The sequence below is a fragment of the Harpia harpyja genome, chromosome 11 (genome assembly GCF_026419915.1).
Source record: "Harpia harpyja isolate bHarHar1 chromosome 11, bHarHar1 primary haplotype, whole genome shotgun sequence".
NCBI classification, from domain to species: Eukaryota; Metazoa; Chordata; class Aves; order Accipitriformes; family Accipitridae; genus Harpia; species Harpia harpyja.
In genome coordinates, this window is record NC_068950.1 from 14,635,456 (window position 1) to 14,658,792 (window position 23,337).

General features: G+C 41.8%; 1 long non-coding RNA gene across 1 annotated transcript in view; it reads right to left on the reverse strand.

The window, feature by feature from the left end:
• Nucleotides 1-756: 756 nt before the first annotated feature.
• The window catches only part of LOC128148583 (uncharacterized), a 43,407-nt gene continuing 20,826 nt past the window's right edge, over nucleotides 757-23,337 (reverse strand). Inside the window, exons 2-3 of the long non-coding RNA XR_008237331.1 lie at nucleotides 10,553-10,664; nucleotides 757-955 (exon numbers count right to left, since the gene is read on the reverse strand). This is a non-coding gene — a long non-coding RNA (uncharacterized LOC128148583). The remainder of the gene's footprint in view (nucleotides 956-10,552; nucleotides 10,665-23,337) is intronic.

Here is a 23,337-nt window from a genome sequence, read left to right on the forward strand (position 1 = left end):
TAGTGAATCCGTAATCATGAGAGTTCAATCAGTTGAATACGACCAGACTAATAGTGCTAAATTGGGTATCACTCAGAATCTAAACCTAGCCACCCCAGCCCCTCTGATATCTGAGGATAAGCTGGAATGCAAGGGGGTTTATTTTCTGCCAAATTACCCTTTTACGTGACAGAGGGAGAGAAAGATTATATTATGTTCCTTGTTGTAATGCTGTAAGTTGCTCCCTCAAATGCAATTTTTGCTTCATTGTTACTGGAGAGGATATTTTCAGTGCTGATGATCAATTTCATTAAAAGTGTCTTTTAGAATATGCATAAGGCTTTTTTGTTAAGCATTTTGCTTTGCTGCTGCAAGTTATAAATGTATCTATGTTCATAGCTATGCCAGCCAATACATGTTTTGTTCATACATCATTGAGGTCTAAGGAAAAATTTCTGGCAACTTTCCTAAGCTGTTTTAAGCTTTACAATGATCGAAGATGTGGATGCTGACAGATAGTATATCTTTTTAACTATCGATACTCTCCATTGAACTACTATAATTTCTTCAGTGGAAATTATGGTTTTGTTCTTCTGATGAGAAATGATTGAAAAGCTTGAATGGGGGAGTGAAAAACTAGGGTTTATGTACATGGATAGAAAGCAAAGGTAAAGCAACGAGAATACTGCCATCCTGCTGTCTATCCAAACATTTTTATTTGTATATTTCTATCCTTTACAAGGAATAGGAGAATCACAGTTCAAAGTTACTGCCATCATTCAAAAGTCAAGGGTGTAAAAATATATTCCATTTTAGATGATCTTGGCATTTCATTCTTGATTTAGAAAATACACTCTCCGGAAGTGTCACTTTTTCATGACAATAGGTAAAGACGACAGTTGATTGCAGTAGACAAGTGCTAAATGAGACTTGAAATACTTTGACAGCATATTATCAGGATTTTTCTGTCATTCAACTGAGGGAAAATAAGTATTAAAGAAAATTTTGTCCTTTCTAACCGAAGAATATTGAGAGAAAATACATTATTCATACTGTAATTTATCATCCGGTAGAATAAACACATCCAACAGTTATGCGTTAGTTTTCTAACTAATTGTATTTGCATTTATTTACTAAATGTTTTCTTCAGTTAGGAATTCATTGTGCTGGGCACTGTAGAAGTACACAAAAGAAAGTTGGTCTATGCTTTAAGAACCACATAAAATGAACCATAGTCAAGGTGGACTTTGACTCACTCTCTCCTCTTCACTTCCTGATCATTGCGGTTTCTCTCTGTTCCCTGCAGTTTCTATTACTTTTGGGTCTGTGTGGCAGGGTTTTGGTAGTGGTGGAGGGGGCTACAGTTGGTGATTCTGGTGAGAAACTGCTAGAAGCTTCCCCAGCTCCAAGTCGGAGCTGCCTCTGGCCCAGGCTGAGCCCATCAGTGACGGTGGAAGCGCCTCTAGGATAACAGATTTAAGACGGGGAACCTGCAGTGGGAGAGGGGATTGGAATGTGAGAGGAACACCTCTGCAGATACAGGGGTCAGTGAAGAAGGAGGGGGAGGAGGAGCGGGGGAGGAGGGGTTGCCCCTGCAGCCCATGGTGAGATGGCAGGCTGTCCCCCCCAGCCCATGGAGGTGAGCAGGGGAGCAGATGCTCATCTGCAGCCTGGGGAGGACTCCATGGCGGAGCAGGGGGAAGCCCTAAAGATGGCTGTGACTCCATGGGAAAGCCTGCGCTGGAGCAGTCTGTGACTGAAGGACTGCAGCCCGTGGGAAGGACTCACACCGGGGAAGATTGTGAAGGACTGCAACCCATGGGAGTGACCCCACAGTGGAGCGGGGGAAGAGTGAGCAGTCCTCCCCCTGAGAAGGAAGGAGTGGCAGAGACAATGTGTGACGAACTGACCCCAACCCCCATTCCCCGTCCCCCTGCACTGCCAGAGGGGAGGAGGTAGAGAAATCGGGAGTGAGGTTGAGCTGGGAAGGAGGGAGGGGTGGGGGGAAGGTGTTCTAAGGTTTGGTTTTACTTTCCATTATCCTTGTTTTGATTTGATTGGTAGTAAATTAAATTGATTTTCGTCTTTACCCAAGTCGAGTTTGTCTTTTGCCAGTGACCATAATTGGTGAGTGATCCCTTCCTGTCCTTGTCTTGACCCATGGCTTTTCTTTATATTTTCTCCTCCCCATCCCATGGCGGGGGAGGAGTGAGCGAGCAGCTTTGTGGTGCTTTGTTGCTGGTTGGGCTTAAACAACAACATTATTCCTGAATAAAGATGAAGAACAAATTTGTGCTTATGAAGTCACAGAGTTAATTTCTGTCCATTTAGACCTAAATAATTTTTAACCATATTTACAGTGGTCAAATCTAATCAAGTCTAATTAATCAGACCAGTGGAAATACAGTCTCACTTTTCTTACATTGCTCATTGACTATGTAGTTGGTGTTGCCATTTTTTATAACACCACCAAAACACCATACAGAGTCACACACACGTGCAAATATATCTTGAGAAAACAGACAAAGAAAATGCTGGAAAGAGACAGCATGTGTGTTTTCAAGTGAGGCAATCTGTGGACTTGTAACTGATCTCTACTAATCCTAATAAAATAAGGTGTGCCAGTCTACAAGGAAAATCAGGTATATATATGATTTTCAAATCAGCTTTCTAGTAAACATGCTAATAATTTTTCTGTTCTATAGTTTTTCTTCTAATAGAGTCATCAAAAAGCAAGGCTGGAAAGGATCTCAAGATGTTACCAAGTTCATTCCTTTCCTCTAAACTGGGATCAGTAATATGTATGTGATTCAAGACAGATTCTTTAATATGTCTAGTAAGGGAGAGTCCACAATTATTAGGTAACTGATTTCCTTGCTAATGACCATCTCTAATAAATGAGGGCTTTTTTTTTCTTAATGTTTCATCTGTATTTTTCTCATTCTAGATTACTTTTTGTCCTGGCTATGTGGATATAGAAAAGTGAATTCCCCTTCCTATATCAAAAGTAGCTGAGGACTGTTAAAAGTCATGTCAGCCACTTCCTTAAATTTCCCATTTTCTTCAGTCATTTCTCTTGAGTCATGGTTTCCAGATCTCTGATCATTATTGCTGTCCTCTGCTGTATTTTCTCAAGATACTCTACAGTCATTCAGCTGTGGCTTTATGCTGGCTGAGAGGAGAAGAACTGTTCCATGTGCATTTAGTATTCATCTTTATATTTCCTGTATGATGTCTGCCTTTCCACTACAATGACATTATTGTCTCCTCTTCTGTTAGTGATTGATTTATTTTAACTTTGACTAATAAAAACCCCACAAAGCCTAAGAAAACCTTAGGAAAGAAAGCCCAAAGAAACCTATATAAATCTGTTCCATGTCCTAATTTTTTATTTTATTTAATTTTTAAGCAAGGATACATTGTAATGGAGTCATACAAATATTCTCATTACCCAAAGATCCCTTCCTAAAGAGCTGGTTTCAGTTAGCTGCTCCCCATTTTGCACTTGTGATGTCAATGATTTCTGTTTAAGTATCTTTAAGGGTAAATCAAGGCATATTTTCTGGTTTGAGCTTGCAGTATTTCTCACACTCCTTGTCTTCCTTCACTGACTGATGTAATTTAGATGTGCTCAAAACTGCAAGTAGAAAGAACTATCTTTTTTTATGTGTCAAATGATGTTTCTTTCTGAATTAACTGCTAATGGAACTTTTCTGTGTTCTATTTGTCATAAGCAAAACACTTGCCACAAGTCTTGGCTTGCCCTGCCCTCCATCAACATCATTACATTAACAGATGACTGACCGAACTTTGAAAAAAGTGGCAGAGGCTTGTTGAGTGTAATGTACTGGAGGTGTGTGTTACTCCTATAAATACCTTGGAAGCACTTTATAGAGTCTCTCTGTCTTCTGTTACTAGAAACTGCCAAAGTAGTGATTCACTATCCATTATTAGCTCTTGTGTTTTTGTGCGAAGTTGATGAACAGGAGTACTTGGAAACCAACTGTGCTAGTGTAATTTTGTGATATTCTTAATACTGTGCTGAGACCAAGAAACAGCTTCGATACAGTTGGTTACTTTAATCTTACAAAGCAGTGTTTGGGGGCTGTTAGAATTTCTGGGGAGAAGAAAGGAAATTACTCAATTATCATACACATAATAGGTTGATGGATAACATGAGTGACTGGCAGTAAGATCTGTTGTCTTTTCATTCTATTGTTTGTTAGAAGTTGTTGATATTGAAGAAACATCTAAGAGCTTTAGATGCCTTGTTGTAGTCTCTAACAGCAAATGTTATATTCACATTTATATGATTTTCCCACCACACTTGGATTATGTGAGAATGTCTGTAGTTTCAAAAAGGAATTATATTCCCCCCAAATATAATTTCCATTTATTCAAAAAGAAGAAGAATCTAGCTATTTCACTAATAACTTTCATAGCTAATTGCTACATGTGAACAAATTCTGATGAGTCAATAATGTTTCTTTCCAGTATCTGTTGGTATTAGAACAGATAATAATTTAGTAGTATCATTATGCACTGATTTTCTAATAGCTGTCTATTAAACACTGGCAAAATAAAACTAGAAAATTATCATTAATGATTCTTAAAATGCTAAGAATAAATTAATAAATAAGTTCTATTTGACTTTCAAAAGTGTCGTGGTTTCAGCCCAGCCGGTAACAAAGGACCACGCAGCCGCTCGCTCACTCCTCCCGCCCCCCTCCGGTGGGATAGGGAGGAGATGGAGGAGAGAAAAGAAAAAAACCCGGAACCTCAAGGGCTGAGATAAGGGCAGTTTACTGGGACAACACAAAAAAAGGTTACAACAACGGTACTAATGAAAGAATATACAAAAAGTGATGCACAGTGCAACTGCTCACCACCCAGAACCTGACCCTCCACCACTTCCCCCACCGAAAGTCGAGAGAGCTCCCGCTGGCCCGCTCCCCATTTATATACTGAGCATGATGTCACATGGTATGGAATAGCTCCTTGGCTAGTTCAGGTCAGCTGCCCCGGCTATGCCCCCCCCCACTTCCCAGGTTCCTGTAAAAATTAACTCTATCCCAGCTGAACCCAGGACAAAAAGCTATATTTATTCCTATGATATCAAACAGGCAAAGAAATGTTAAATTGGAAAACAAGAACCAGTTCTATTTAATCCTAGGTTACCTACATGATTATTGTTAGTTAGTTAGCTAATCAGTCAGTTGCTTTTCTTTTTTACAACCTACTTCCAACGTTGTCACTGTCATTTGGCTTTTATAGGTTAGGCTTTAGATATGTGTTTAGAAGGTGTTTTTAAATTCTGACAGAAAATGCATTAATGTAAGAACTACCATACACTGTACATTTTGCAGGTATCATGGATTTGGCATTGTCTGTAATTTCAGTGTTTTGGCTTTACTTGAGAAACATGATTTTATTTTCTTTGTTATATTTTTTGTTCTGATTAAGTCCTAAATCCTGAAGATAAGGAATTCAATGCTGCCCTGCTTCTGCTTTTTTAACAAGATGAACAGATGGTGAAGTCCCAGATTCTTCTTCATCCCACTCAGATTTTGAATCCACTTCTGCTGCCAGAAGTTGATGCTGTCTTCTGCAGACCTCTTTCTAGGCCCTGTGCAATTCAGTGATGGTTAAAGACCGGGAAGAACTTTACTCCAATTTTATGTTTGCTCCTAGGACTTAGAGAGGGTTACTAGATTACTCCCATGCTGGAGCAGGAGTAGTATATGAAGAACATTGTTTCTGAAATAGATGATTTTTTTTTTACCACAGTCAAAGTTAGCCTATGCAGAATTACAGAGGTCTCCTCCATAAATATTCACGCCAAAGTGTTTGACAAGGCACTGTGCAGCAAACTATTTCTAGACATTCAAAGACATGATAAAATATGCATTTATTTAACTTGCAATTGTCTAGAATAGAAATGTCACAGTACAATAGTCCCAATTTAATGTACTTTTACATGTAAAGTACAGAGAGAACACTCCAGTCTCCAACAGACAGCACAATTTCATGCCATACACAGGAGTGCACGACTCATTGGTCTTAGCCAGTTCTTTTGCATCAGTTGGTGTGCTTGTTTAAAGTGAATAGTGCAATTGAGAGGGTGCTCTCTTAACTGAAATCCCACTGCTTTTCCTTTATGCCTCATCCTCGCTGGGGCAAAAATATCTGACCTGACAGAGAAGAAAATGTACAGTTAAACTGTTCGGTATTGTATGCTGCACAGAACCAGATGCATCCCTCTGGTCCTGACACTGGGAAATGCAGTGTGAGGAAAAAATGTTTTATCTCAAGAACAATTGCTTTCTATGTCTTTATATTTCCTAAACTGTCATTCATAATGAATATGAATGCTATCATACTCTTCTATTCTGTAAAGCCAGAAACATAAGCCAGTACCTGCCTGGTTTACATAAAATAGATACTAGCTTACATTAATGATGCTTCACCCATGTGGATCCACTTGTGTTATGATTTCAGGTGAAGTCTTTGAATGCATTTGTGAAGTACAACCTGCTGTGTAAGCAGCCAAAGAAAACAAAAGATGGAAGTGTGACTCTCATTTCTTATTTCCGTGGTCCAAAGAAAAAATAAAAGAATAGCTTGTGTGTGTGTGTTTAATAATTTATAATTATTTTAAATCAGCAAAAGAGCAAACCAGGATATGTCTGTCACTCCTCCCATTTTCCTACTTTCTTTGCTGCTGCACTTACTTTCCTCATTTGCTACCAAGGTAGTACTAGATGAGGAGCCACATTTCTCTTTCTTAAAGTAAACGTCAGAAGGATGCTATATGGGAGACCAAATAGGTCAGATCCCTGACAGTCTCATTACTAATCAATACAGTAAGAGTTTGAAGGAACTTAATGAGTATTCTGTATTCTGTATTATTTTGTATGAATGTGTTTAGTGTGACTTTTACAAATCTTGGTTTCTTCTGCCTGTAAGCTGTTAAAGTACAGGTCATCAGTTCTTTAATCTTGATTTTATCATAATTTGAAAAATAATTTTGATAAATGATATCACCATTGGTGTCATCATTAAACATAAGCAGATTGATGTGAATAAATTTTATTGAGGGATTCAGTATCTGAAAGGAGATCAGAGCTGGCTGGACACATAACCCATGATTACAGATAACTTCCAATACAATTTATGGGAAGGGGCAAAGTTTTGCTGGCTCAAGGAAATGAATTTATCAAAAAATGTTCCTGGTGAGAGTGGGTGAGATGGGAATAATCTTTCATGTCCTGGACTGTTTTTCTTTTGTTTTTTTATTTATAACAGGGACAGAAATCTTCAGAAAATAGAAAACAATGTTCAACATCTTGTTCAAAATTTATCGAAATTTAACAAAACATCTTTGTTCAAAAAAATGAAACTAGGCATGATGTTTAATTTAATGAATGAATTTGAAAATTTGTTTTATAATACCACAACTTGGTATTCTGGGCTTCCTGGTGATTGTTTTGTTAAAAAAGTAATTTATTTTCTACATACGTAATTTCTAGTTTCCGTTCAGAAGGAATTAATTTTTTTGTGTGTGTATGTCTTTATCCTTACCCATCTTTTATCAGCTGGAAAAAGAGATCTCTGCTTTAAACTGAAATACGTTGTGCTTAATACTTTCAACATTTTCCCTTTCTTTGTCTTTCTTGTGCATGGGGGTGTTGGTAAGATTTGTCTAATAGCTGCAGTGTGCTTTAACATGAAAGACGTCATAGACTCATCAGATAGTTCAGGCTGGAAGGAGCCTCAGGAGGTGTCTGTCTAACCTCCTGCTCATAGCACTGGGGTCAGACCAGGTTGCTCAGGGCTTGACCCCGCTGGAGTATGAAAACCTCTGAGGATGGAGATGGCACAATCTCACTGGGCAGCCTCTTCCATTGCTCCACTGTCCTCACAGAGAAAAAGTTTATCCTTACATCCAATCTGAACCTCTTGTGTTTCAAATTTTGTCCATTGTGTCCCATCCTCCCTCCATGTACCTCTGTGAAGAGCCTGGTTCCATCTTCTCCATCCCGCCCTACAGGCAGGGCAGTTGCTGTGGGTACCCCTGAAGCCCTCCCTGCTGCAGGGTGACAAAGCCCCACTCCTACAACCTCTCCTCCTAGGGCAAGTGCTCCAGTCCTGATCACCCTGTGGGCCTTACTTACCTCATTGAGTTTGTCAATGCCTTTCCTGTACTGGGGGGCCTAAAACTGGGTGCAGTATCTGGATGTGTTCTAGCAGTGCTCAGCGGAGGAGGATAATGCTCCCCTTGATCTCCTGTTCATGCCCCTGTTCATGCCACCCACAATGCTTCTGCCCTCACCAGGGCACACAGCTGGCTCATCTTCAGCTTGCTGCTTACCAACCACACAAGAGGGCCTCACTGCTCATTCCCTGTCATTCCTGAAGAGCTTGTCCATTGCAGCACTCCAGTGATGTGAGCACACTTGAGATGAATGCATCTTTGCCCTATATGATTGTTCCCATTCCTTTTTCTTCTCATCACTTTTTGACTTTGACCCTTGTTGACTGCTGCCGGCTGTAGTGTCCCCCAACCCCATCATTCCTAGCGATCCAAAAGCATCCTCCATCAGGAAATAGGACTGAATAAAAGCCTCTGATTTGCTGCGGTAGTTGCTCCTATCAGTGCTGGGGACCATGCCTCATTTCATATCACCACCAATGTTGCTCAGTCCCACAGTGTCTTCAGCAGTTTGCAGCTGCCTCTTGTGTGCCCTTCTATACAACCTGCCCTGCAAACTTCTGCTCCAGGGAGCTGCGCTCAGGACTGGGCAGTTCTCTTTCCCTCTCCTCTCTCTGTCTAGCATTAGCTTAAAGGTTTCTTGTCATTTCGTGACCAGGAGTCAAACTTTCCCAGCAGTAGCCTGGCTCTGAACATCCCCTGAGAACTTCCCAGAAGATCGAGAAGCAGAAATGAGGACTGCTGCACAGACTGCAAGCACCAGCCATGAACAGCAGCCTGATCAGCACCCTGGGGACCCTCCACATGACCTGTCTCAGCCTCTCATTGCAGTGTTCCAGGTCGCTGTGATCTCTAAGGGCCAATTAAATAATAAATCGAAGCCGGGCACAGGCATCTACCACTCCTGTGTAAGACTTCCATCCCTGGCAGGTCCCTCCTCACAAGACTACAAATTCCTTGAAGGCCTCCTGAGCACGGGTCACACAGCTCATGAATTTGTCACTGCCACACACTCCAGTTATGCTCACGCCAAGTGGAGGATCAGATAATTATCATAATTATTAATGACTTTCACCTTAGCAAATGGAGAGCAATAGTACAAGCTAGCATTAAAGCTGCCAGAAATGGAAATCTAAAGTATCAGAGAAATTACCGAGTAATATCTCAGTAATACCCAATAGAAAACATAATACAGATGATAGCTAATGATGTTGCTAAAAAGTGAATACAGTAACATTCTTCAAGTTCTAGACCAATGAACTACTATTAAGTAAGAAAAAAAATATGCTACTGTAGTCTGTGTAAAGGTGAAAAGGAGAAACATAAATACCAAATAAACAGCAGGTGTTTAAAATTATGCAAGATGAAGACGGGGAGAGAAGAAAAAATGAAGATCTCATTAGAAACTCATCTCTTTCTAAATAATTAATATGAAATAAAAGACAAATAATTGATCTTCCATTCAAGAAATTCTATTTCTAAATACATCTGTGGTTGTGTTTTGAAAATATGCAGCAAGTTAGAGACTGGAACAGTTCTGCAGAGGTACTGCTGCCATTCTAATGGTCTATTAACGATTACAGAGAAAGTAAAAATTTTCTTGTTTCAACTGCATTGTGTAGCTCTGCTAATTCCGTTGTTATCTAATGCACCATTACAATTCCCTCCTGTAGCAGATCTTTTGATGCAGAAGGAAAGCAGGAGGAGTCAGTGCATACCCTGGCTCCAGGGCACCGCTGCAGGCAGCGCTAGCGACAACGAGTCCAGATGGCAAAGCATAACGTCAGATGTCCAGTTACCCATGAGGGATCTGGCATTATTATACTTCTGCCAGCCAGGAGTTTATAACATTGAGGTAATCTCATTCTATATTTGCAAAAGTACTACAGCACTTTTAGGCTACCAAGTGGTATGAAATGGCAATAAGATGACTTCAGAATCTGTCACTTTCTACAAGGCCAGAAATATCAGTTTAAAAGTGATAATATAGGACAAAACCTCCAAGTCTACTTTCAGATTTTAGGGTAAATTTCCTTTGTTTGTAGTACCGAAAAAGAAAAAGAAAAAAAGAAAAAAAAGAAAGCACCCAGAATATCAATACTTTTCTTTTGTGATGATAAAGAAAAATGCAGTAACAATTCATTTATCAATAACAATGTAAAATATAAATGGATACATATGCATAAACTTGGTATAGTGAAATAGCAGTGTATTAGAAGTAAACACATGTGCTTCAAAATATGCAAGTCTTGTCTCTTACGTTGGACCCTTCTTGACAGAGCACTAGATAGAAGATTTAGTTAAAGTTGAACTTTCATTTCAGAACAAATGGCCAAAGTACCTCTGAGCAAGTCACTATACCTTACAGTGTCCAAAGAGGAGTCCTAGAAGGTCTGAAATGGTAATTCACTGATATAAATCTGTTATTTAATCTGCTTCTTGGATTGGCCCCCATACAGAAGAATAGAAGTTACTGTGGACAATAGAGGTGGCAAAGGTTGAGTGATACAAATTTTCTTAATGCAGAGAAGAATGAATACATCAGTGAATTGTTTCAGGCTTCCACAATGCTGTGTGATTGAACAAAAATGTGGCAAATGAGGTTTAGCACTGATAGGTGCTGCTAAGATATTTGTTGCAAAACAGCTCTTTCTGTGCACATGGTAGGTTCTAAACTAGTATTAGCACTCAGAAAAGTGCTCTTGAAATCATTGTGAATAATTGTATGAAAATGTCAGCTCTAGGGCTTAGTGGTGGTTCAGAAAGCAAGCATTATGTTAAAAATTAGGAAAAGAATAGAGAACAAGACAGAAGATATCACTGTACCACTGCGTAAAACCGCAGGGGCATAAAAGAACTAAAAATAATGAATGTAGAAGAGGAACAAATATGATTGCAAGTATAAAATTCAATCTATTTCATTCTGCAAATGGATACATTAAATAAACTGAGATTCTTCTGCCTGGAAAAGGTACCAAGAAGACTATGATGAAGACATTAAAAAAATCTCAAATCTCAAATCAAAGGTGAATACGGACCCATTTTTCAGTATTTCTTATCATGTAAGAAATAGGAAGCATCCAATGAAACTACAGCATACAAGTTCTAGAACAATAAAAAGGAAATAATATTTGAATACATTTTGGATTTCATTATCATAGATGCCTTGGATACCAATAGTATACCTAGGACAATATAATGATTAGAGAAATTTATAGAAGAAAGGTTCACTGAAGATTATTTAACATAAAAATACGGATATGATTCTGGATCAATGAGTCCTTTATTCAGCAATTCGCAGAAAATGGAAAAAAAAATTCCAGGAAAGATTTAGTTTGTTTTATTTTTCCTTTTTCTTTTCTCCAGCACAAGCCGCTGTAGGAGACAGCGACATAACTTTTTTCCAAAATCTTACCAAATATAAATTGAGCCTAGATTTTTTAAATGAGAAGGAGAGCTAAAAACCAGTGAATATGGACTTTCTGAATGTTGTTTTTATCCTTTCTGAAACAGTAATGAATGTATCACGGGAAAGAAAAGTTAGTTCACAAATGTGAAGTAATAAATAGCTATCATTCTTTTAAAAAATGCCCATTATGTTTCAAGTTATTATGATAATGATGCTAAATTGCTCAAACTTTCCTGTGAGAAGATACCATAATAGCTGTTAGTCAGTGGGTAGGAAGACATACCTGTCATAGATATAACATAGTGGATAAAAGCCAGACCTATTTTTATAGGGGCTAAGCGCTAGACTGAGGCGGACAGGGAGGTTCCCGAGGCCCGGGAGCGCCGGGGAAGGGCGGAGGGACCCGGCCGGAGCCGGCGGCTGTCGCGGGAGAGGCTGACGCGGCGTGGGCGTTGCCAGGGGCAACCGCGGGAGATTAGAACGGCCCTGAGGAGCGCCGGCGACCAGGAGAGCGGCGACCAGGGCGTGGCGCGTCAGAAAGGGCGTGGCGCGGCAGTTCGCGCGGCAGTTCGTGCAGGTAGGGCGCAGCCCTCCCTCTTCCCAGCTCGAGCAGGCTGCTCAAGTGGTGGGTGTCGGCCCAGAGGGAGACCCAGGTATGGTTGCCACTCGGGGGAAAGCCATTTTTAGGAAAAATATGGCAACGCAGACAGAGGTCCCACGTAAACATGCAGCTGTCCAGGTCTCTGGCTGCAGGGAGTGCCTGAGTCTATCAGAAATGATGGAGGGCAGCGGGGACACCTCTTGTGTGAGGTGTGGCCAGGTGAGTGATTTGCTCAGCCCGGTGGTAGAGCTGAAGGAGGAAGTGGAAAGGTTGACGAGTATCAAGGAGTGTGAGAGGGAGATAGATTGGTGGGCCCACACCCTACACACCACACACTCACACCACACCCTACCATCCCTGAGGCAGGGGCAGCAGATGGAGGCTCCACAAGAAGTGGAGGTTCCCCTGCCCTCCTGCCACCAGGCAGGAGGGGACCTAAGAGATGGAGGGGAAAGGATACAGGTCCCTGCTCAGGGAGGCAGGCGAATCCACTCCCGGTCTCCCTCACCTTCCCAGTTGCCCCTACGCAACAGGTATGGGGCTCTGGAACTTGAGGACCAGGCCAGTAAAGATCAGGGTGTAGACGAAGCCCTATCTAGGGAGGTGCCTAAGCCCAGTCGGGCAGCCCCACGCATTCTCACATCCTCTGAAAAAAGAAAAAGGAGGGTAATTGTCGTAGGTGACTCCCTCTTAAGGGGGACAGAGGGCCCGATATGCAGACCTGACTCATCCCACAGGGAAGTCTGCTGCCTCCCTGGGGCCCGGGTAAAAGGCATTACCAGGAAACTCCCTGGTCTGGTTCGGACCTCTGATTATTACCCATTGCTGGTTGTGCAGGTTGGCAGTGATGAGATTACAGGGAGAAATCCAAAGGCAATCAAAAGGGATTTCAGGGCACTGGGACAATTAGTAGAAAGATCGGGAGCACAGGTAGTGTTTTCCTCAATCCCTTCAGTGGCAGGGAAATACACTGAAAGGAACAGGAAAACACACCTGGTTAATACGTGGCTCAGAGGCTGGTGCCATAGGTGGAATTTTGGGTTTTTTGATCATGGGGAGGCTTACACAGCACCGGGCTTGCTAGCGACAGATGGTATCCAGCTGTCTCAAAGGGGTAAGAGAATCCTTGCTCATGAGATGGCAGGGCTCATAGAAAGGGCTTTAAACTAGGTTCGAAGGGGGTAAGGGATAAATCTAGGTGCACCAGAGATGAGCCTGGGGGCAACGTGCCAATGTTAGGGGTGGATTCAATGACCCAGCTCAAATGCATCTATGCCAACGCACGCAGCATGGGCAATAAACAGCAGGAGCTGGAAGCCATCGTGCAGCAGGATAGATATGACTTAGTCGCCATCATGGAAACATGGTGGGACAACTCCCATGACTGGAGTGCTGCAATGGATGGCTACAAGCTATTCAGAAGGGATAGGCAAGGTAGAAGAGGTGGTGGGGTGGCTCTTTATGTTAGGGAATGTTTTGACTGTTCACAGCTACACAATTCTGATGACAAAGTGGAGTGCTTATGGGTGAGGATGAGAGGGAAAGCCAATAAGACAGATATTGTGCTGGGAGTCTGTTATAGACTGCCCGACCAGGTTGAAGAGACGGATGAATCGTTCTATAAGTGGCTGGCAGTAGTCTCAGAATCGTGTGCCCTTGTCCTTGTGGGGGACTTTAACTTTCCAGACATCTGCTGGAAATACAACACAGCAGTGAGTAAACAATCTAGGAGGTTCCTGGAGTGTGTGGAAGGTAACTTCTTGACACAGCTGGTGGGTGAACCAACCAGGGGAGGAGCCTTGCTAGATCTGTTTTTTACGAACAGGGAAGGATTGGTGGGAGGTGTGATGGTTGGAGGATGTCTTGGGCTTAGTGACCATGAAATGATAGAATTTTCAATTCTTGGTGAGGCAAAGAAGGTGGTCAGCAAAACCACCTCTATGGACTTCCGGAGGGCTAACTTTGGCCTCTTCAAGGCACTGGTTGAGAGAGTCCCTTGGGAGACAGTCCTGAAGGGCAAAGGGGTCCAGGAGGGATGGACATTCTTTAAAAAGGAAATCTTAATGGCTCAGGACCAGGCTATTCCCATGTGCCGCAAGTCAAACCACCAAGGAAAACGACCTGGCTGAATGGGGAGCTTTTGCTAGGACTTAAGAAAAGAAGGAGAGCTTATCATCTCGGGAGGAAAGGGCGGGCAACTTGGGAGGAGTACAGGGATCTTGTTAGATCATACAGAGAGAAAATTAGAAAGGCGAAAGCTCAGCTAGAACTAAATCTGGCCACTATCGTAAGGGACAACAAAAAATGTTTTTATAAATATGTTAACAGTAAAAAGAATCCCAAGGAGAATATCTTTCCTTTAATGGACACAGAAGGGAACGTAGCAACCAGTGATGAGGAAAAGGCCGAGGTACTTAATGCCTTCTTTGCCTCAGTCTTTAATATTGAGTCCAGTCATCCTCAGGGTACTCCACCCCATGAGCTGGAAGGTAAGGATGAAGAGCATAACATACCCCCCTTAATCCAGGAGGAATTAGTTAGGGACCTACTATGCCATCTGGACACTCACAAATCTATGGGACCTGATGGGATCCATCCAAGGGTACTGAGGGAACTGGCAGAGGTCCTTGCCAAGCCACTCTCTATCATCTATCAGCAATCCTGGTCAACAGGGGAGGTCCCAGAGGACTGGAGGCTTGCCAATGTGACTCCCATTTATAAGAAGGGTCGGAGGGAGGATCCGGGGAACTACAGGCCTGTCAGCCTGACCTCGGTAGCAGGGAAGATTATGGAACGGTTTGTCTTGAAAGCACCCACATGGCAAGTCCAGGATAAGAGGGGGATCAGGCCCAGTCAGCATGGGTTTACGAAAGGCAGGTCCTGCTTGACCAACCTGATCTCCTTCTATGACCAGGTGACCTGCCTAGTGGATGAGGGAAAGGCTGTCGATGTTATTTTCCTAGACTTCAGCAAGGCCTTTGACACTGTCTCTGATGGCATACTCCTTGAGAAGCTGGCATCTCGTGGCCTGGATAAGTGCACTATTCACTGGGTGAAAAACTGGCTGGATGGCCGAGCCCAGAGGGTTGTGGTGAATGGGGTGAAATCCAGCTGGCGGTGGGTCACAAGTGGTGTTACCCAGGGCTCGGTGTTGGGCCCTGTTCTGTTTAATATCTTTATTGATGATTTGGATGAGGGGATTGAGTGCACCCTCAGCAAGTTTGCAGACGACACCAAGTTGGGAGGCAGGGTCGATCTGCTTGAGGGTAGGGAGGCTTTACAGAGAGATCTGGACAGGCTGGATCGATGGGCTGAGGCCAATCGTATGAAGTTCAACAAGGCCAAGTGCCGGGTCCTGCACTTCGGTCACGGCAACCCCATGCAGCGCTACAGGCTTGGGGAAGAGTGGTTGGAAAGCTGCCTGGCAGAGAAAGACCTGGGGGTGCTGGTTGACAGCTGGCTGAATATGAGCCAGCAGTGTGCCCAGGTGGCCAAGAAGGCCAATCGCATCCTAGCCTGTATCAGGAACAGTGTGGCCAGCAGGAACAGGGAGGTGGTTGTTCCCCTGTACTCAGCACTGGTGAGGCCGCACCTCGAGTACTGTGTTCAGTTTTGGGCCCCTCACTACAGGAAAGACATTGAGCTGCTAGAGCGTGTCCAGAGGAGAGCAACCAAGGTGGTGAGGGGCCTTGAGCACAAGTCTTATGAGGAGCGGCTGAGGGATCTGGGGTTGTTCAGTCTAGAAAAGAGGAGGCTGAGGGGAGATCTTATTGCTCTCTACAACTACCTGAAAGGGGGTTGTAGTGAGGTGGGTGTTGGTCTCTTCTGTCAGGTGGCTGGAGATAGGATGAGAGGAAATGGCCTCAAGTTGAGGCAAGGGAGATTTAGGTTAGATATTAGGAAAAATTTTTTTACTGAGAGGGTTGTCAAACATTGGAATGGGCTGCCCAGGGAAGTGGTTGAGTCACCATCCCTGGAGATATTAAAAAAGTGAGTGGACAGGGTACTCCAGGGCATGGTTTAGTGGGCATGGTTAATGGTTGGACTTGATGATCTTGAAGGTCTTTTCCAACCAAAATGATTCTATGATTCTATGGTTCTATGATTATTATTCCTACTCCTACCATTCCTCTAAGACTTAATTTCTTTACCATTTCTCATATTTTGTGGCTACTTAGTTTGGAATGTTGCTCTACCCATTATATTCCATCAGTATTTTGGTGTCCATTCGCTCTTTAGTTACTAGATTTGCAATAAATAATCTAACCTTTATAACTATGCAATCCTTTTGGCTGCACCGCCCACTCCTGTTCTGCTGCAGTATGCAGCTGGCTGTGTTGTATTCCCAGCATTCCCAATCATTTCTGAAAGCTGCAATCTGACTGTCACCCAGCCTCTTTTTGCCTTTGCCAGTTAGACTGTGACTAATGTCCATTTTAATGGAAATGTTTATTTTTGTTGATAACATTATGGCAAAATGGTTTTCAAATCCTATTCCAGGGCATTCATATTGTTAATACCTTTTTTTTAATGAAAAGCTCTCCAAGCCCCATGGAAACTGGTGAATTATTTGCTATGTTCTTCCATTTAAAAAAAAGAGTCTTTTTGTGCTCCACCTAACACAGTTATATTGCTATCTCTAATCACTTTTCCCCTGGCAATTCTCTGCCGCTCCCCTTTCTTCAACAGGGCACAAGGAGAAAATAAGATGAAAAAGCTCATGGGTTGAGATGAAGACAGGGAGTTCACTTACCAGTTACCGTCATGGGCAAAACAGACTCAGCTCGGGGAAAATTAATTTAAACTATTGACAATTATAATAGGTTTGGATATTGAGAAACAAAGACAAATTAAAGCAAATTTTTCTCTCCCCCTTGTTGCCCAGCCTCAACTTCACTCTTTCATTCCCTGCTCCTCTACATCCCTCTCTGCTCTGAGCAGCACAAGGGGAAGGGGAATGGGGGTTGTGGTCAGTCCATAACAGCTGCTTTCTGCCAACCCTTCCTCCTCACATTTTTCCCCTGCTCCAGCGTGGGTCTTTCCCACTTGCTTCAGCTTCCTTCAGGCTAAACCCTCTCCTGTGTGGGTCCTCCACAGGCTGCAATTTCCCTCAGGGCATATCCACCTGCTGTGGTGTGGGGTCCTGTATGGACTATGGTGTAGATGTCAGCTCCGTCATGGTCTTCTCCATGGGCTGCACGGGAATCTGTTCCGGTGCCTGGAGTGTCTCCTTCCCATCCTCCTCCTCTGACCTTGGTGTCTGCAGGGCTGTTTCTCACATTTTTTTCCTCACTCCTCACTGTTGTACAATGTTTTGCCCTTTCTTAAATATGTTTTCCCGGAGGTGCTACCAGTGAGACTCACAGGCTCAGATGTGGTATAGTGGGCTGTTGCAAACATGGCTGGGACCAGCTGTGTCTGGCATGGGGCAGCTTCTGGCCTCTCCTCACAGAAGCCCGCCCCCATCGTTCCACTGCCAAAACCTTGCCATTCACACCCAGTAAAACCACATCTTGCTGCCCTTTAACATAGTTCATCCATACTTTTTCTTTTTTTTCATTATACTTTATTTGAGTCTTCACTTTGTAGTTTTCCAATGCACGGAAATAGGGCTCCTCATACAACACAATGTAATGCATTAGAATAGAATAGAATAGTTCAGTTGGAAGGCACATACAACGATCATCTAGTCCAACTGCCTGACCACTTCAGGGCTGACCAAGTTAAAGCATGTTGTTAAGCGCATTGGCCAAATGCCTCTTAAACACTGACAGGCATGGGGCATCGACCACCTCTCTAGGAAGCCTGTTGCAGTGTTTGACCACCCTCTCAGTACAGAAATGTTTTGTAATGTCCAGTCTAAACGTCCCCTGGTGCAGTTTTGAACCATCCTCATGTGTCTTATCACTGGATCCCAGGGAGAAGAGATCAGCACCTCCCTCTCCAAATCCCCTCCTCAGGAAGCTGTAGAGAGCAATGAGGTCCCCCCTTGGCCTCCTTTTCTCCTAGCTACACAAACCCAGATTCCTCAGCAACTCCTCACAGGACATGCTTTCCAGCCCTTGCCCTTTCACCAACTTTCTTGCCCTCCTCTGGACACATTCAAGGACCTATGGCACACAGTAAAGTGAGGCCGCACCAATGTTGAATACAGCGAGATAATCATCTCTTTTGACTGGCTGGTTATACTGTGTTTAATTCACCCCAGGATACTGTTTACCCTCTTGGCTGTCACGGCACACTGCTGACTCCTATTGAGCCTGCTGTCAACCAGTACCCCTTTCTGCAGGGCTGCTCTCCAGCTACTTCTCTCCCAATTTATACCTGTGCCTGGCATTACTCCATCTCAGGTGCAGAATCTGGCATTTGGACTTATTAAATTTCATCCCATTAATCATAGCCCAATGCTCCAATCTATCTAGGTCCCTCTGCAAGGCATCTTATCTCTCAAGAGTCAACAGCACCTCCCAGTCTGGTGTCATCAGCAAACTTGTTAATGGTGCGTTCAACTCCTGCACCCAGATCGTTGATAAAAATACTGAACAGAACCGGCCCTAGAATTGTGTCCTGAGGCACCACTGGTGACTGGTCACCAGCCAGATGTAGCCCCATTCACTACAACCCTTTGAGTTCTGCCCTTCAGCCAGTTTTTCACCCAGCGCACCATGAACCTGGTCATTGCACAGTTGGACAACTTGTCCAGAAGGATACTGTGAGGGAAAGTATCAAAAGCCTTGCTAAAATCCAGAAAAACTGCTTTGACTTCCCCTCTAAAACGATATCTACCTTCATGATATCTTCACATCAACTGTAAATTCTGACTTAATTTATTCTCATTAAATTCTGGATACTTGTCCAGATACAAAATCTAATCCCTGTGATCATTCTATACTTTTAAAACATATGGTTGTCAGTCACTTGTAATCTGAGACATCTTAACAACAGCCATTTTAACTATTCATTTATATCCTGTCTAACATATCTGAATAATGAATCTCTTGAAGTATCTTATGGACTAGATAAATAACTTATACTTTATTTCTTCTTTCCCCGTTCATGATTTTGTATGAAAAATATTACAAAAAGGAGTAGGAATTTCATATGTTTTCTTTGTAGCTGAGTAAATATGACTTTTGCTATTACTAGTAAGTCACTAATCTTTACACTAACCTGACAGTCTCAGGATTTTTTGGGCATACCTTGACCTCTTTTTGGTTTTTGCTTGCTGTAACAATTTTCTAGTGGTAAAGTGTTTATTACATAACACATTTTGTCTCTATGAATATATGAATATACATGTATGACTATCCTGACAAAATCATGGAGTCACTGCACTGAGTGTCGCAGCTGATACCAGCTGAGCCTGGGGGAGGCCAATGTCCAACTTTCAAACTTCAGCTGGGTACAAGGAAGCAGACTGGGAGAAGGAAGACTGGGATAAAGACTTGCACCAAAATAACTCCAAGCCCACTCAAGACTGAAAAGGAAAGGAACCCTACCATGAATATTCTTGCAGCAAAGATCTCAGGATGCTGATGGCTTTTCACAACCTATCTCACTCCATCCATTCTGCTTGAGGAAGGCTGAAACCTTAAGTCACAGAGGGACTGTCAATTTAATTTGACTGTTAAAACATTACTTGAATAAACAGTAAATTCTTAGATTTATATCTAGGATTGTTTTCCCTTTTGCCAATAGTCAGTTTATGAGTATAACATTTTGCAACTCTAAATTATATTTTTTTCAAGTGGGAATAATGGATGAAAAGACCATTACAGAAGATCTGTACCATGTAAGTCCTCAAAATGGGGCAAACATATCAAAATGTTAATTATAAAGGCTCGGCAGTGACCCAAATTGTCGCACTATTGGAAAAAAATTTTACTTTATGAGGATGAGCAAAATATGCAGAATTTTATATCACTCTGTTAATTTCATATGCAGAAGAAGCAGCATGGACAAGGTACCAAGGGCACAGGGGCATACTGTGGATATAATTGGATATCCAATGATTTGGATATTCCATCATAAATCAGTGAGCTGACATTCCTTTCCTCCTCCTCAGATCAGTTAGGAAACATGATCTTTTATATCACTGCTTTTATCACCTCTTGTCTTCAGCACTGGTGTTGTTTAGATTGTTTTCTCCTTTGTGCTGAAGCAGTCAAGCTGCATTATACTGATGAGTCAGAATAATCAATTAAACTTTAGGCATATCTTTCTAGATTATTACTTTAGGTACCAAACCTGCAGACTGTAATGTCTGAGCTATTCTGTCAGCAATTTAGATATCTTCAGTGATTGTGCTGCAGGCAAGAGATATTTTAGTTTCTGAAGTCATCACAGTACAACTAAACTATCAGGAGTAGTAGCTTTCATTTTTCCAGTGAGTTGCTTTCACTCCTTAGCTTGTTTCATTCCTACTCTTCTAACTCAATGTTCAGTGCAAGCAGTCACAGACAGCTACTGTTTGCATGCACCAGGACTTCTGCAGTATTGTTCCTGGAGTGGAATTTTATGCATGCTTTGAAATAATAATGCAAAAGTGTCATTAGTATTCACTAGAGTCACTTCACACTAACCTGTATTAAGTTGTGGGATTTTATTTTCTTCGGGTTTTTTCCCCTGCAGGAGAAGTCACTCAGAGAATGAACTGTCCTATGTGACACATTGTGATCTGCAAAGCCTGTCCTATTTTCTGTGTCTGGAATATCTGACCTAAAAGATATTGCTGGGAATTGCACTACAGTCACTTCATTGAAATAGGACCTCCAGGCTAGCCTCTTCAAATACCAAACCAGTGTACTATCTGCCATAAAATGTTTTCTTTTGTTCTTGCTTTTATTTTGTTCTCCTTAAACTCTTTTTTTAACCCCCTACTGTCCTTTAATGGCAGTAGTATAAACTTAGACTCCTCCTAGTAACTTCCAGAGAGGTCCTGGATGTGGTAGAAACAGATCTGTTCTATAAGAGTTTGTGAATAGCATAGAAAAGGTTATTTGGTAGTTTATTGTATAATTACGTTGTTTTAATCTAATGGGGGATTTATGGAAAACAAAGTGAGAAAAGAACAGAAGGACTACAAATAACATACCATCTGCAGACACTGAAGAGTTATTCACAAAAGACAATATCATCAGGAAAAGCCTGGATCACAAAAGAGCAAAGGACAGTAACAAGTCGAGACTTGCTTGATGATCTCAAGGCTTCCTTGACTATCTTTACTTACAAGCCTTAAGTAAAATGACCGCATACTCTAGAACTCTCTCAAAATGTGATGTCCCCACTGTTAAATAGTACATTTATTCATTGGCTTCCTGTATATTCCACTGGAGATAAACATCCAGAGGAAAGAATTTTAGTCGTCAGCTCCGTTCAAACTGAATTTGTAATTGCTTGCTTATCTAGGCCTGGTCTAAATGTGACCATATTCACAATTTTTTTTTGTTCTTGATAGACAATGGATTGATGCCTGGTTGCTGAATCAAGACTGTTACAGAAATAAAAGGTCCACAGTTAATCTTGGTCTGTAGTCATAAACTTGCAGCAATCTAGATTTTCAGGCTAAGAACCAGTTAAGTCAATTCACCTACACATGTACAGGAATGTACAGGAAATAAAATCAGTTCAAGGACTGGTAAACTAATTTTCTCTTGAATAAGAAACGCATTGAAGAGATAATAGACGTTATGAACAAATGTATTTTATGGTTTCAAGGGCTTTAGCCTTTTTTTCCCAATTAATTAACAGTCTTTAAATTATTGTTATTTTTTTCTTCATTTAACAGTATCTGCCTATGCCTTGATTTACAATACATCAATCAATTACAGTTAATTATGCCTTTTAGAAAAAATATCAATAGCCAATCTAGCAGTAAATGTTTTATGACATTCATTGGCTGCATTTGCTGACAAAAATAAACCCCCAAAGTAGATCAAGTTCTATATTGAATCACACAGACCACCAAACTGAAGATATTCAAAATTTTGAATATATTATAGTTTTAAGACTTAACAGATCAATTGACATTAATGAAGTCTGAAAGAGTCTGGGTTTCAGTAAGTTTTGGATCATTCCCATGGTGCTCATGACTGTTTCATCTATAACAATAAATTACAGAACACCGTTGATGAAACATGTCCCTCTCTAAAGATGTTTTGCCACAACCATATAGTGACTCAATCTGGGAGGACAACTTAAGTGTATTTCAGCTGAGGGTAACTGTTTCACTAGTAGTTGTCATTCAATAAATATAAAGAAAATGTACCAAATTTCCAAAATGACACAGACCAATCTGTTCTAGAAAATTGACCAAATGTTCCATTATGTATATTTAACCTTTTAAAACAGAGAATTAAACTGATTAAAAGCAGAAATTCTCTTCATCAGATATCCAATTACATTATTAGAATTGAAAGACAGTTTGTGTCATAGACTAGGTGCAGTCTATGATAACTCAAATTAGAAGGACCTTTGCTGGTTGTCTGGCCCAAACTGCCACTAAAAGCAGAGACAATTTAGGTCAGATAGCTCAGGGCCTTTCCCATCAAGTTTGAAGTATCTCCAAGGACAAAGTTTCCAAAACTTCTCCAAGCAACCTGTTCCAATGTTTGATCAATCTTATTGTGAACCTTACATATATATCTCTCTAATATGAATTTCCTGTGCTCCAACCTGTGTCAGTTGCCTTCCAACCTATGTCCATTGCCTCTTGTCCCACCACTGTGCACTTCCAAGAGGAATCTAGTTGCATTTTCTCTATACCTTTCCATCTGGTAGCTGAAGAAACACTAAGATCTCTCTTAGTCTTATCTTAAGAACAAAGTCAGTTAAATCAACCTTTCCTCACATGTCATCTGCAGCAGACGGTGAGTCTGACTGACTTCGTATTCCTCAGATTGTCATTTTGCCTTTGAAAACTTCAGGGCATAAGGAATCTCCCCTAGTCACCACAGCCTTTCAAATATGATAGCAAGAGGCGTCACAATGGCATGAGTAAATACATAGTCCCTAAGAATCATAGAATCATAGAATGGTTTGGGTTGGAAGGGACCTTAAAGATCATCTAGTCCCAACCCCCCTGCCATGGGCAGGGACACCTTCCACTAGACCAGGTTGCTCAAAGCCCCATCCAAC